Genomic DNA, 15,643 nt, shown 5'->3' with positions numbered 1-15,643 from the left:
AAGAAATAGAGACACAGATGTAGAGAACAAACGTATGGATACCAAGTGGGGAAAGTGGTGGGTGGGATGAATTGGGAGATTGGGATTGACATATGTACACTGTTGATACTATGTATAAAATAGATAACTAATGAGAACATACTGTATAGCTCAGAGAACTCTACTCCATGCTTTGTGGTGACCTAAATGGAAGGAAATCCCCAGAAAAGGGGATATATGTATACATATAGCTGATTCACTTTGCTGTACAATAGAAACTAACACAACATTGTACAGCAACTATACTCCAATAAAAATTAATTTTAAAAAAAGGTTAAAAAATTTACAATTAAGAAACAACAGCAACAAAAATGCTTTTAACTGCAAGTCATAGAAAACCCAATTTTATCTTCCCTCAATAACAGGGAAGTTGATTGGCTCCCTTCACTGAAAAGCCAGAGATAGAACCCACTTTGGATGATCCAAATTCTGAGCAGAGATTCTGAGCAGAGATGTGGCATAATACTTAGTTCCCCAGACCTTCCCTAGAGTGGGGGTGAAGTTTGCTTATCCCAGGTTGTGTTGAACAGGAGTGAGTAGGTACCTGAACAAAATTAAGTTTCTGTTAGAAGAATGGACCCTCTGGGGCTTCCCTGGTGGCGCAGTAGTTAAGAATCCACCTGCCAACGCAGGGGACATGGATTCAAACCCTGGTCCAGGAAGACCCCACATGCCGTGGAGCAACTAAGCCCATTTGCCACAACTACTGAGCCTGTGCTCTACAGTCCACGAGTCACAACTACTAGAGCCCGCGTGCCACAACTACTGAAATGCCTAGAGCCCGTGCTCCGCGACAAGAAAAGCCACCGCAATGAGTAGCCTGCGCACTGCAACAAAGAGTAGCCCCTGCTCATCGCAACTAGAGAAAGCCTGCGCGCAGCAATGAAGACCCAACGCAACCAAGTATAAAAAATAAAAATAAATTAAAAAAAAAAAAGAAGAAGAATGGACTCTCCTGCTGCTTAGACCACCATCAGTGTTAATGATAATAACCTTGGCTCCTTTGCAGCTTATACTCTTAAGTAGCTATCTAGTCTATAACTATGATGCCATGTTTTTTTGGGTTCCCAGTGATTAAAGAATGTGCATTAAAAACAAAATTAGAGAGTAACTTTTTGACACATCAAACAATATATGGTTACATATCTGGTACATGTATCATTTCAGATTAGCTTTGGCTGTGTGTGACGAAAGACCCAAATAACAGTAGCTTAAAAGACAGAAATGTATTTCTCTTTTGACACATGTATGCAGCCCATAGTGCGGCAGGCCAGCGTGATAGGGTGGCTCCACAATCATCAAGGATCCAGATGTCTATCCCATTTATCCACCATCCTAAATGGGAGGCTCTGTGCCTCATGGTCCAAGTCGGCTGTTTGGCTCCAATCACTGTGCCACACTTCAACCTGCAGAAAGACAGGAAGGCCTGTAGAAGGGTGTGCTCTCCTTTTAAAGACATTTCCTAGAAGGACAATATTAACTTCCACTCAAATTCCTTTGCCACACCTAGCTGCAACAGAGGCTGGGCAATGTGGTCCTTATTCTGGAGAGCTAAGACATTGGGAATTTTATTATTAAGGCAAAAAGGGAAAAGGATACTGGGGATAATTAGGAATTAATGCTACATATACATAAATAAAAAAACAATGAAATATAAGTTCTGAAAATTCCCATGACACTGATAAAATACATTTCAAGAATTACTCAACAATAGTCAACTACAGTAGTTAGAATTCTTGAGCCTCACTGGAAAGTTCATCCAAATAAAAATTAAAAAGTTCCAGCCAAGTAAGGAGGAGCCAGTCTACTCTCGGCTCCTTAAAGGTGCTTCCCTACCCCCTAATACTGGGCAGCTCCCCCCTGGGTGAGAAGAATCAACTAGTCAGAGATAAGAGTCAATGACCCGAACAAATAAAGGGGGTGGTTATCCAATTGTAACCTGGATGTAAGGTGGGGCTCATATTGTTAAATTAAACATTAAGCACATTCGAAGGAAAATGTCTGAAGACCAGAAATAGTTAAAAAGTAACTCTAGTCATTGATTGTATTTTCAAAGATCAGTAACAGAGTCTGAGTCATATCCCACAGCAACACTTCCTTGTCGTTAAGGGATTTTGTTTGCTCACATGCTGACACTGCTTCAGAATCTTGATGCTCTCCTCTTTCTTGGAAGCTTCATTCTCTTTTGTCTTTCCTCCCTCCTCTCCTGCCCTGTCACCCATACGCACTCTCTCCATGTAGAATCCCAAAGACCCAGAAATCAACAAATCAAGACACGACTCTCCTCAATGTGGGGCAGGGGAGAAGGTGAGGCAACAAAGCTAGACCAGGGTAGGAGAAGGGAACACAGAGCGTGGGGACACTCCCGCTGTATTAATCCTGTGTGTGACCACCACTCTTGAATCATACAGTCATAAGGACAGTCCTCCACCTGGACACCCTCGTCTCCTCCCAGAGTGGAATAATTTTCTAGAAAAATATGAATACTAAAATTTATTCAGTGTGAAAAAGAAGATCTGAAGAGAATACTTTGTTAGTCATGGTTCCTATGTTCAAACAACAGAAAATAATTTAGCTTTGTTAAAATAAAAAATGAAAAAAGGATAGTGCAAGGAAAGTTACCAGCCAATATCTCTTATGAACATACCTACAAATAGCCAAAATGAGATATTAGTTCACTGAATGCAGCAATGAATTTTTTTAAAAAAGGATCCAAAGGTAAATCATGCCATAATTGGAAAGGACACCATGATACCACTAGGCACTGTTGTTCCTAAACATTCGATGCTATTTCTCATACCATTGCCACGTGCAAACAAACAAAAAAACAAAAAAAAAAACCCTCTCTAGAATGTCCTTGATTCTCTTTTCATTGGCTCCAGACTTAAAATCCTGGGCACGATGGTCCCCGAGCTGAGCCAAAAACACATTCCCAGGTCCTAGATGCTAGAGGGCAGAGGAAAGTGTATATCTGATTGTTTCAACTCTTACAATGGAATACAGGTCCTGCCTTTAGCCAAGATTCAAACAATAGGGAGTTCCCCAAAAGGAAGGTATTTCAGATGCTGGATGGCAAAAAAAAAAAAAATCCACCAGAACCAATAAATATTAAAGAAATTTAAAAAATTTCTTCCTCTCCCCAAAAGACAGCATGTTCAAATGGTTTTTATGGGCAACTTTTGCCAAATCATCAATTATACAATTGTTCCAAATATTTCAATTCTCCCACATTAAGCTATACATTCACTGCAATCCCAATCCAATTTCCTGTTAGATTTTCTGGGGAATTTGAAAAGCTGATAATAATATTTATATGGAACAATAAATGTTTGAGAAGAGCCAAGATAACTCTGAGATAGTTGGGAGAATCACTCTTCGGGACATGAAGATGTATTTTAAACCTATAATAGTATTAGACACAATATCCATGGAAAAAGAAGGCAGCTCCAAAGAGACCAATGCTTTTGTAGGAACTTGGAATATGATAGGGCGGCTCTGTCTGCCCCTAATTACTCTGCGAAGCCTCCCTGAAGATGAGAGAGGGAAGATTTCAGGAGGCATTTGGTAGTTACGGGGAATTAAAAGTAATGAGGAAACGGGACACATTTTCTACAATTTCCAGTTCAAAAATCACCATGAGGATTTCCCTAAACCTTTATTGCAAATTCTTTCCTTAGTAGATAGATAGATACATAGATAGATATAGATAGATAGATAGATAGATAGATAGATAATTTAAAAGAATAACTCTTTTGACCCACTTACCATTAAATAGCTAGAGTTTTATGCTGTGCTAGAGACTAAAAAATAATGAATGTATTTAAATAGGCTCTACCACATTGAAAAATGAAAAGTACCCAAGCAAAATGAATAGTGACCAAATGAAAACCTTGGTACAAGTCATAGATACTTCATTGATTTATTATATCACCAGAAAAACACACTAAGTACTTGGGGGCAGTTTTTTTTTTTTTATCATTTTAGAGTAAAGAGAATTAACTGCTACAGATACAACAAGGAAACCAAAGGGAATATGAGTGCCAACTTCTTAAAACACAGAAAAGAAACACAGTATGTAGATCAGAGCTCTGATATTATCAGGAACACATCTAGCGACTGCATGGGAAAACCCTATTAAAGGAAGGATTGTCTTTGACTTTGGAAGCTATTGGGTAAATGATAGTTATTATTTCTCGGAGAGTGGAACCAAGCTTACCACACCACAACAAAAGGCATCTCTTAGCTTTGATGTTCACATATTTTACCTTGATAGATACAACAGCAAAAATCTTTCCATTTTCATGTTAGCCCAATCTGATTACGGAGGTCAGTCATCCCTTCTTACACCTTATTATTTTGTTTGTGTCTAAATTAATATTTTACTAAATCATGTGTTACAAAAAACTTAACAAAGTCAATAAAGATGAGTGTATCCAAAATTATCAAACAAACATTGATATTCTGAAGATAGCTGGGAATATTAAACCTATGTAATCTTATTCCCAAAAGTCCTTAGTTCTTAGTTTCCCACAGCTCCGCCCACCACCCCTCATTAAACCAACAGTATTCATTGGCTCCTGGAAAAGGCAAAACCCAATCTAGTACAGAAGAGACATTCTCAGCTTTTTCCTTCAAATTAGATTTTAAAAAGTTAACACTTGGATAATAATTTTCCAAGGGCTTGACATAACGTATCTAAGGGTAGTACTTCTGATAACATTAATAACAAAAATGTATTCATTGATACTTATGTCCCATACCCTGTTCCAAGTGCTTTACACATTTAATCTCTACCATAACTTTCTTATTTTTCTCTCCCATTTTAAAGGTGAGGAAACAGAGACCCAGAGGGATGCAGTAACTTGCCCTGGGTCATGCAGCTACAATCTAGTAGAGCTAGGATTAGAGCCCAGGCAATCTGACTACCGAGCTAATGCAGACCCCACTCCAAAATACAAAGACATAGATATGGTGGATAAACATAAAAAGAGCACTTTAAAATGGCCATCCTCAAAAGAAAGAAAGTTCCAAAAACAGAGGGAGCTTGGAGCTAGAACAGTGACCACAGCTTTGCCTGTCACTTCAGCCATGCATTTAATTGACTTCGCACAACCCACCAGGAGCCTTTTTTTTCCCTCTGACACCAGAACTAACAATGTTCTAGATCAGTCTACTGACCAGCTCTGTCTGCATATTCTTTGTTACCAGTGGAGAAATTGAGTAAGCGCTAAGAAACTTTATAGCAATTTGACGTTGCTGCTACCTCTAGGTGTGTGACTTGTGGACGTATCTCAGTGAGCATGGTCTAGACCTGTCAGGAGCTGTCAGATTTCCGCCACATGTGAGGGAGCCGAGTATTAGGCATGCGCAGTAGAACCATATGACAATATGTGACATTTTGAGGCTAGGTTGTCAAGGGTAACACAAATGTGTATAAAAATCCGATAAAATGTAAGCATTTACTTACTTTTATAATTCATTATTTTTATAATCATTTTAATTTTTAATCAACGTTGTTTTTTAACTTATTTGTTATTAACTAAATTAGGGAATTAAAATCTGTATTTTAAAAAATGTTAACCATTATTGATAAATGATGAAACAAGCTTTTCTGGACTTCTTTGTCAGGAAATGACACTGCTGTTCCAAATCCACCGGTAGTGGGCAGCCAAATGATGATGATGGAAATGATTCTGAAGAAATGAACACCATAGGATGTAACCAATGAGGGAAACTAGTAAACGGTACAAGAGACCTCTCTGTACTATCTGTGCAACTTCCTGTGGATCTATAATCATTTCAAATTAAAAATTTGCCTTTTTTTTTGGCTGTGTTGGGTCTTCGTTGCTGTGCGCGGGCTTTTCTCTAATTGCAGCGACCAGGGGCTGCTCCTCGTTGCGGTGCACGGGCTTCTCATTGCGGTGGCTTCTCTTGTTGCAGAGCACAGGCCCTAGAGTGCACAGGCTTCAGTAGTTGTGGTGTGCAGGCTCAGTAGTTGTGGCGCATGGGCTTAGTTGTTCCACAGCATGTGGGATCTTCCCGGACCAGGGATTGAACCCAGGTCCCTGATTGTTCCCTGCATTGGCAGATGGATTCTTAACCACTGCGCCACCAGGGAAGTCCCCTAAAATTTTTTTTTAAAAACGAGCTTGAGTCCAGACAAGAGACTAGGAGACTACCCTTTCTGTCTCTCCCTCTCTCCACATATATACAAAGACAAAGTACACTAATCAACATTGAACAACTTGCTAAAATTTTAACATATGTATATATCCTTGTGAACATCACCCAGACCACAATATAGAACATTTCATTCACTAGAAAAGATCTTCATGTCCCTTCCCAGTCCATAGCCCTTTTCAAAGGGTATTCCAAGAACATTCTGTCCCAACTTCCGTCACCATAAATCACTTTTCTCTATTTTGAACCTCATATAGGTAGAATCATACAGTATGTTCTCTTTGTTGTTTGGCTTCTTTCACTCGGCATTTGTCTGCTAGATTTATCCATGTTGCTGAGGATATTAGTAATTCTTTTTGTTGCTAAGTAGCATCTCGTTCTATGAATAAAATATACATTATTTGCCCTTCCTACTACTGACGGATGCTTGAGCTATTTTCAGTTTGAGGCTATCACAAATCAAGCTGCTAAAAACATTCTCATTTTAAAAAAGAAGAAGAAGAAGGAAAAGGAAATGAACACCAAAGAAATAAGGTTTATTTCAGCTTTGGGGGCATATATTGGTCAGGAAAGCAAAGCCACTGTAGGTGTTATGGAATAGGGGATTTATTATAGGATTTAGATCTTAATGATTGGGGAGAGAGTCTAAAAGGTGGAGTTAGTGGATTAGAGAAAAAGGCACAAGCAGTTGCTTTGTGCCCTGGTGTAAGTAGACAAGTCTGTAATTCTTGAGAAGCTAAACATGGCCGGCTATTGCAATGGGATCATAAAGAAGGAGCTTGTGGACAGGTCTGTGGGAAGCTGCTGTCTTTATGTAGCTATCCCTGCTGTGAGTCCACCACCAAGCATTTGCGGTGGGTCTGGGGGCTACTGCCAGCTAGCAGGACTAGCTCTGAAAGAGCTAGAGGCATACAAATGAACTTACTTACAAAACACTAATAGATTCACAGACACAGAAAACAAACTTATGGTTACCAAAGAGGATAGTGGGGATAAATAAGGAGTTTGGGATTAAACAGATACACACTGCTATATGTAAAACAGGTAAAAAACAAGGACCTACTATATAGCACAGGGAACCATATTCAATATCTTGTAATAACCTATAATGGAAAAGTATCTGAAAAAGAAAGAATGGATAGATAGATAGGTAGATTTAGGTATATATGTGAATCACTTTGCTGTACACTCTAAACTAACATGACATTGTAAATTAACTATACTTCAATTAAGAAAAAAAAAAAAAAACAGCCGTAAGCAGAGCAAAGGAGAGCAAGGGCCTGCTGGAATCTGTGGACGACCTCTGAGTCTGTTTGTCACTGTATCTGACTGTGAAGACCAACATGAATGTCCATAGCAGCTTTATTTACAATGGGTGAAAAACTGGAAAAAAACCAAAGATCCACTGGCAGGTAAGTGGATAAACAAATGATGCTATATACGTACAATGAAATGCAACTCAGCAACTGAAAGAAATGAACACTAAGAGGTGAGGATACTGGAAGTATTGCCTGCATGGATACTGACATGCCATGAATTAAGATAGGAGTAGTGCTGGAGAGAGTATCAAGGAAGCAGGAGCTAAAATAGTTTTTAAATGAAGGGGGGAAACCTATGAATCAGTAGAAGATACCAACCGCAAACGGTAGCAGGTGGTAAAATCTGGGGAAGAGGGAGAAAGAGTGGCAGTGATACTCAGACACATGGGAGAGGCATGGGAGAAACAACAGCCAGCTCTGGAGAAGGCTGTAGGGCAGTGCCTTGGGGAAGATACCAATTGCATTAGATAAAGAAGGAGAAGGAAGTCTTCAAAGAGGATGGGCGTAATTTCAATGGTTATATGTATACATATATATATATATATAGTTTTTAATTTCTGGAAGTTCTATTTGATTCTTCCTCGAACAGAGTTTAATTTTTAAAACTTTCTCTTCCTTTCTCAATTTTCACTTCATCTTTTATCTTTAAATGTTTATGCATCATGTATGTTCTGTAGCTAATAATGCCAATATCTTAAATTCTGGAAAGTCTATTTTTTTGTTAGCATTTTTGCTGCCTCTCGTTCTGAGGAGTCAGTTTTTGTGCTGGGTGATGTTTTATTGTGAGCCTCTATTTTATTGCACTTGATCTGGGGGAAACCCTGAGCCCAGTGGGAGGTGCTTTCCTCTACAGAGGCTTGGCCACACGCCTGGAGTCCTTTGCAAACTGTGAGCCACATAACGTCAGTTCTGAGTTTGGGGTTCCCCCTGACTGCACTAGCAATACAAATTTACATCCCACAGCCGCGTGTTGGAGGTGCTGTCACTTTTCACGTGAAATAATTGTTTTTATTTTTTCTACCCAGAATAATGATAGAAACAAATGGTTCTCCTCATAACCTCAAGTGGCAGCAGCAGCAAGCAGGTGAGTCCTCATTCTCACTGAATGACAGCCTATCAAGCTCCCAGCTTTACCACAGGTTTTACTCTTGGAAAGTTTGGGAGAAGCAGGTTAGGGACTTGAGGAACTTAGCCATCAGGAAAAAGGAGCTTTAAAAAATGTATAGGGCTTCCCTGGTGGCGCAGCGGTTGAGAGTCCGCCTGCCGAGGCAGGGGACGTGGGTTCGTGTCCCGGTCCGGGAAGATCCCACATGCCGCGGAGCGGCTGGGCCCGTGAGCCATGGCCGCCGAGCCTGCGCGTCCAGAGCCTGTGCTCCGCAACAGGAGAGGCCACAACAGTGAGAGGCCACAACAGTGAGAGGCCCGTGTACCGCAAAATAAATAAATAAATAAGAAATAAAAAATAAAAAAATAAAAAATGTATAATAAGGGAAATTTTATCATGGTAAGTTACTTGCTTCACCAAGTAGGATGTAGTCATGATAATCACATTGTAACTCAGCATGTAATTAGGCATATAAATAGGTAATTATAATAAAATAAACACTGACTATTCACTTAAACAAAAATTGTGATAGAACTTTACTGGGAGAGGACGTGAGAGCATGGGGATAGAAAAGTATTTGATGGTATCCCATCATCCATCATAGAATATCAATAGATAACGCCTAAAATGTATACCCTGGAAATAGTAATGGAAGCACACTGTTTAAAGGTATGGATGTAAGCCAGAAAGAGTTTCAGAAGAGGAATTCAGGAGTGGGCTGTGGTGTGCTAGAGCTGACTTAATTCTGGCTTGAGAAGCCAGCTGGGCACATCTCTTCCCAATTCCCTATTCAGTGGTATCACAGTGGGACCTTGAAATCAGTCATGGTGGGAGTATTTATATCACTGGAACAGAAAACACTATACATCAAAGCTTTTTTTTCTTTTTCCAGTCAGTCAGTTGCTAAACATTCACAAGCATGCCACTAAGGGCCAAAGAGAGACTCCTTTTTCAGTTATAAGCTTTATGGTACTATTTGGTTTTTCCAACTGTATACATGTATCATGATATTTTTCAAGGAGTAACCCATGGGGGAAGAAAGAAGAACAGAGCGGGGAGTTGCCTTATCAAACATCAAAACATACCATAAAACCAGTATAATCTAATCAGTGTTGTATAGACATAGTAATAAACAGAAGAGAAGAACAGACTAGAGAATCCATAAATTGACCCCTTTATATATATATAAAGTTATACATGATACAATGGTATTTCAGTTCAATGAGGGAAAGCTGATTAAGTAATAAGTAATGTTGATACAATTGTCTATCCACCTATACTAGTTTGCTAAGGCTTCCATAACAAAATACCAAGCAGCTTAAACAACAGAAGTTTATCTTTTCACAGTTCTGGGGGCTGGAAGTCCAAGACCCAGGTGGCGGCAGCTTTGATTTCTCTTAAGGTCTCTCCTTGGCTTGAAGATGGCCATCTTCCTGTGTCCTCACATGGCCTTTTCTCTGTATACACAAATCTCTGGTATTTTTTCCTCTTCTTATAAGGACACCAGTTATATTGGATTAGGACCCACATTGTGACCTGATTTAATCTTAACTATCTCCTTAAAGGCCCTATTTCTAAATGCAGTCACATGTGGGGCTTAGAGCTTCAATATATGCCTTTGAGGTGGACACAGTTCAGTCCATAACACCACCTTAAAAAGTAAATCTCAACCCTTATCTTATAGAATAAGATAGAAAAACTTAATTATAAAAATTAAATCATAAAAATCTTAAATGATAATCCAGGAGACTCCATGTAATCTAGGGTCATGGATGTTTCTTAACCAAGTCAGGAATCTCATAAACTTTCATAAAATAAAAGTAGTAGACATATTGACTACATAAAAATTTTAAACTTCTCAAGGTAAAAGATATCTTAAAGTGTATCAGTCAGGAAACAGTGCAGGAAACACAACAACCTCAGGGTATTTCAAGAAGAGAGGCATTTAATATAGGGAATTAGTTGTTTATAAAAGTATTGAGAGGGCCAGGAGAACCAGTGAGCGTAAGGTGGCTGCCACCGTATGACTGATTTCAAGGGCACATTAACAGAGTTACAATCCAGATGTGAGAAATTTGTTGCTGCTACCACTACTGCCTCCTCAACTCTCATGATCAGGAAGCTGGTGATCAGACAACAGAATGCTAAGTAAGGCCACAAATATTCATGTCTCTCCAACTTGCTTTCCAGCAAAAATAGCACTTCTATCTTCCAGACCTTGCATGAGTACGTCTCATTGGTGCAATCTAATTCACATCACATTCCTAGCTGCAAGGGAGTCTGTGAAATGTGTTTTTCTCTTTCCAGCCCCTGTGATCAGGAAGTATTTAGAAAGGGTTAGGAATGTACTACTGTACATCAAATGACCTGACTATATCTAGGAAACAAAGTCAATTTAAAAAGCAATACATTGAGGGTGGATATTACTGTTGATAAAGACAAAGACTTAGAATTTAATATATTATTAAGAGCTCTTCAAGATGGATAAGAAAAAGTTAAACAACCCAAAAGAAAACTGGCAAAGGATATGAATAGGCAATTCACACAAATGGCAAAGATAAAGAAAGAAAAAAAATGCTTAGACTCATATCCAAAATTAAGCAATACCAAGATATCACTAATACCCATCATACTGGCAAGAATTTTAAAGAGCAGTGACATATATTAATCATGGGATTTGGCAGGAGAGTATTTGAATAAGGCCAGGATTCATGTGAAGAAAAGAGGCACCATTCTAGCTGCTTTAATTAGAAACTTAATACCAGAAGTTATTATTGAAAGAACTAAGACAGTTGGCTCTAAGCTGGACCTCCAGTAATGATTCCCAGAAAACCCTGCTGAACTCACCACCAGAGGCACTGCTTTCTTTTTTCTTTCTTTTATGTGGCAGTGAATATAATGAGATAGCATTTCTGTAAAATTACAAGATTGTGTGTGCACACGTGCACGTGCATGTGTCTGCATAAATGTGTATCTGATTACGTGAGCTTGAGGAAAAACATGGAAGGATGGGTTACCGGCATAGGTGGAGGCATGGAAATGGGGTGGAGGGTTTGAAATGATATGAGTAAGAAGAGTAAGAAAAACGTCCATTGTTTTCAGCATGGTTCACTCAAAGTCACCCTCTCAAAACCTATAATTTAAAAGGCTTGTGTCCAAACATTGACCTGTAAGAAGACACCGTCATTCAGCCAAATATGGCATTGTGGTTGATATGCATGACAGCAAACACTGAGCTAAATGATTTTTAAAATTTCCAGATGTTCTAGAATGGAATCTTTTCTATTCTGGAAAGCTATTTGGCAAAAGACATAAAACTTTCATATCCATTGACCCAGAAATTACACTTCTAGCGATCTAAGGGGAAATCCTAAGGAGATTTGGGTACAATTTTTGGTTTAAAGATGTTATTTTAGTATTAATTAAAAGCCAAAAAAAAAAAAGGGAAAAACGAACAATCTAAATGTTTAGGAAAAATTAATTTAATAGATCTATAGAACGGAACATCAAGCAACTACTAAAAGTAATATTTTTAAGTTTTACACAGGAAATTTGCTCATGATATAATGTTAAGCGAATAATAAAACAAGACGTAAAATTATGTACTGCATTATTTCACTATTGTTACAAACACAGAAGACCTTAAGGAGATACACCAAAATGTTAATGGAAATACACCAAAATGTTAATGGTTAACTAACTCCCTATATTAAATGCCTCTCTTCTCGAAATACCCTAAGGTTGTTGTGTTTCCTGCACTGTTGCTCAATGGCTGCTGCTGTAGCCTTCCAAGATTCTTGAACCATGATTAGCTCTAGGAAATAGATTAAAGATGATCATCACGGGCTTCCCTGGTGGCGCAGTGGTTGAGAATCGGTCTGCCAATGCAACGGACGTGGGTTCGTGCCTCGGTCCGGGAAGATCCCACATGCCGCGGAGTGGCTGGGCCCGTGAGCCATGGCCGCTGAGCCTGTGCGCCGCAAAGGGAGAGGCCACAACAGTGAGAGGCCCGTGTACCGCAAAAAAAAAAAAAAAAAAAAAGAACAAAACAATGACATTTGCAGGAACACAGATGGACCTAGAGGTTGTCATACTGAGCGAAGTAAGTCAGACAGAGAAAGACAAATATCATATGATATTGCTTATATGTGGAATATTAAAAAAGGCTACAAATGAACTTATCTACAAAACAGAAATAGAGTTACAGATGTAGAAGATAACAAATGTAACAAATGCATCGTTGCATTTTTCCTTGAGTTTCCCCAATACAAAGTGAAATTACCTTCGTATACTTTGTAGTCATCTTCTTCTGACCAGGAATCCCACCCCAGGCTAGTGTGATTAAAGTTGAGGGTATAGTTACAAAAGGAGTCATTTAACCAGCCCAAGATGTGTCCCCATCCCTCCAGGTTCTGAAGAGTCTGGGCCTCAGTAACCTGTGTCAAGGAGACCACTGCATACCCTGCCCTTCTACATCCTTCGGAAACAAAACTACTTCCATCAGTGAACCAAACTTCCTCAGGGTTTTGTAGTGGAGTATCGGTTAGATCGGGTCGGGGCAACAAGGAATGAAATATTATATCTTCACATTGATGAACTGGTAGACCTTCCTCAGGGAAGAGGAACAGTGTAGCTGGATTTAAAGAGAAATAGATCATGACACGTAGGTCTGGATTCTGCAACAGTAATGCCTGACGTTTGAGGATCCTGCGATCTGTGAGCCAGAAATGGCCTTTCCTTTCCAAGAGAGAGGTAACCTGATGGGAGGTATATACTGTCGGGGGTTGCCCCAAAATAAGCTTGGAGGCTTCTTCCTCCAATAAGGCCAAAGCAGCAACTACCCTAAGACAGCTGGGCCATCCAGTGACCACCGGGTCCAGTCTCTTTGACAGATATCCTACAGGTCTCCGGACAGGGAGAAGTTCCCGAGTTAAGACTCCTAAAGCCATCCCTTGTTTTCCTGCCACAAGTAGTTGAAAAGGTCTATCAGTTCTTGGGATTTCCAAGGCTGGGGCCTGAGACAGTAATGTCTTTAGCTGCTGGAAAGCTCGGGTTTGGTTAGGGCCCCAGAGCAGAAGTTCAGAGTCAGATTTTCCTTTCAGGGCCTCATAAAGAGGTTGTGCTTTTAGTCCATAATTAGGAATCCATAATCTGCAATACCTGTGAGGCCTAAAAAGGCTCGGAGCTGTTTTTGGGTAGCTGGCTCTGGCAGATCTAAAATCCCTTGTATTCTCTCAGGGGAGATCCTGCGTTGCCCTGGGGAGGGGATTATTCCCAGATATTTGACTTCCTGCTGTGCCAATTGGACCTTGGACTTAGAGACTTTATAGCCTCATTTGGCCAAAAAGTTAAGGGTCTGGGTAGCATGAGTTAAGGCTCTCTCGTGGTCTGGGGAGCAAATAAGAAGGTCATCCACATACTGGATGACAGTCCCTTCTTCCAGGCGTAGATCTTGGAGGTCCTAGGCCAGGGCCTAGCCAAAAAGGTGAGGGCTGTCTCGGAACCCTTGGGGTAGGGCTGTCCAGGTGAGTTGTTGTTCTCTATTCCCTTCCCCACGTCACTCAAAGGCAAAGAGGTAGTAGGACCGTGGGTCCAGAGGTATGGAAAAGAAGGCATCCTTTAGGTCTAACACAGTGAACCAGAAGGCTGTGCCTGGGATGGTCCCCAACAAGTTGTACAGGTTGGGGACTACTGGATGGAGTGGGACAACTGCCTCACTGATAGCTCTTAAGTCTTGGACCAGTCTGTATTCTCTGTTTGGCTTCTTTTTTTTTTTTTCTGTTTGGCTTCTTAACAGGTAAGATAGGGGTGTTGCAGGGAGAACTGTAAGGAATAAGTAGCCCATGTTGTAAAAATTTGGATATGAGATGCTGCAGTCCCCTTGGGGCTTCTGGGCGAATTGGATATTGTTTCTGACTGGGGAAAGAGTTTGGCTCCTTTAAGGTGATAAGCACTGGGGAGGCGGTTATAGCTCCCCCTGGCATTCCATCAGCCCAGACCTGGGGGCCTACTGGCAACTCAGCTAAGGCTGGTGTGCCAGTCCTCAGAGGGGGCTGTGTCTCTAAGACTAAGAACTGGAGGGGTGTTACTGCAGTGGTTCCCCCAAGTAGCAGTCTGGTTCCCAGATTGTTCATGATGCCCCTACCTAACAGTGGGTGGGGGCATTCAGGTGTGACCAGGAAGGAGAGAATGTATATCCTTCCCAGTAACAATACAAAGGGAGAGTGAAAGGCCTAGTAGTAAGTTTACCCGAGACGCCTGTAACCTGACAGGAGTCGGAGGAGAAGGGTCCAGAGAAGGAAACTAGGACAGAGTAGGCAGCCCCCGTATCCAATAAGAAAGATATGGTCCTACCTGCCACATCCAAGTTTGCCCTTGGCTCCAGTCCAGTAATACTGACATTAAACAGGGGGTCCATCTGGAGTGGAAGGCCCCTGTCAATCTAGGGCCATCCAAGGGGCTGCCCCTGGCCCCTCGGCCTTTCAGCCCAAGGGCTGTTGGCTACCCAATGGCCACTTCTTTGGCATTTTGGGCAGGGTATCTTAGGAGGCTTGTCCTTGTTGGGGCATTCCCTCGCCCAGTGGCCAGGCTTTTTGCAGACTCGGCACCGGTCTTGGCTTCCGTTGGGACGGGTCCGGGCTTCTCCGGATGAGGTTTGCCCCTGTAGGGCTGCCAATAATTGGGCCTGCCTATTTTTTTTTCTCTTTTCCCTCTCCCGAGCCTTGACCTCCTTCTCCTGGTCCCAGTTATAAAAGGTAGTGGTGGCTGTAGCTAGAAATTCATCTAGATTAACATTGAGCTCCTGCGTAAGCTTTCGGAGCTTCCTCCTGATGTCCGGTGCAGACTGGATAAGGAACCTATCCTTTAAAATGGTTTTTCCTTCAAGGGAGTCCAGGTCTAGGTTGCTATATTTAATTATTGCCTCCCTGAGCCTTTCCAGGAAGGCTGTAGGGTTTTCATTGGGTTCCTGGCTGATGGCAGAAAACTTTGAGGAAATAAT

Source organism: Globicephala melas, chromosome 5, assembly GCF_963455315.2.
Source record: "Globicephala melas chromosome 5, mGloMel1.2, whole genome shotgun sequence".
Taxonomy (NCBI): Eukaryota; Metazoa; Chordata; class Mammalia; order Artiodactyla; family Delphinidae; genus Globicephala; species Globicephala melas.
This window is presented reverse-complemented; position numbering follows the sequence as displayed.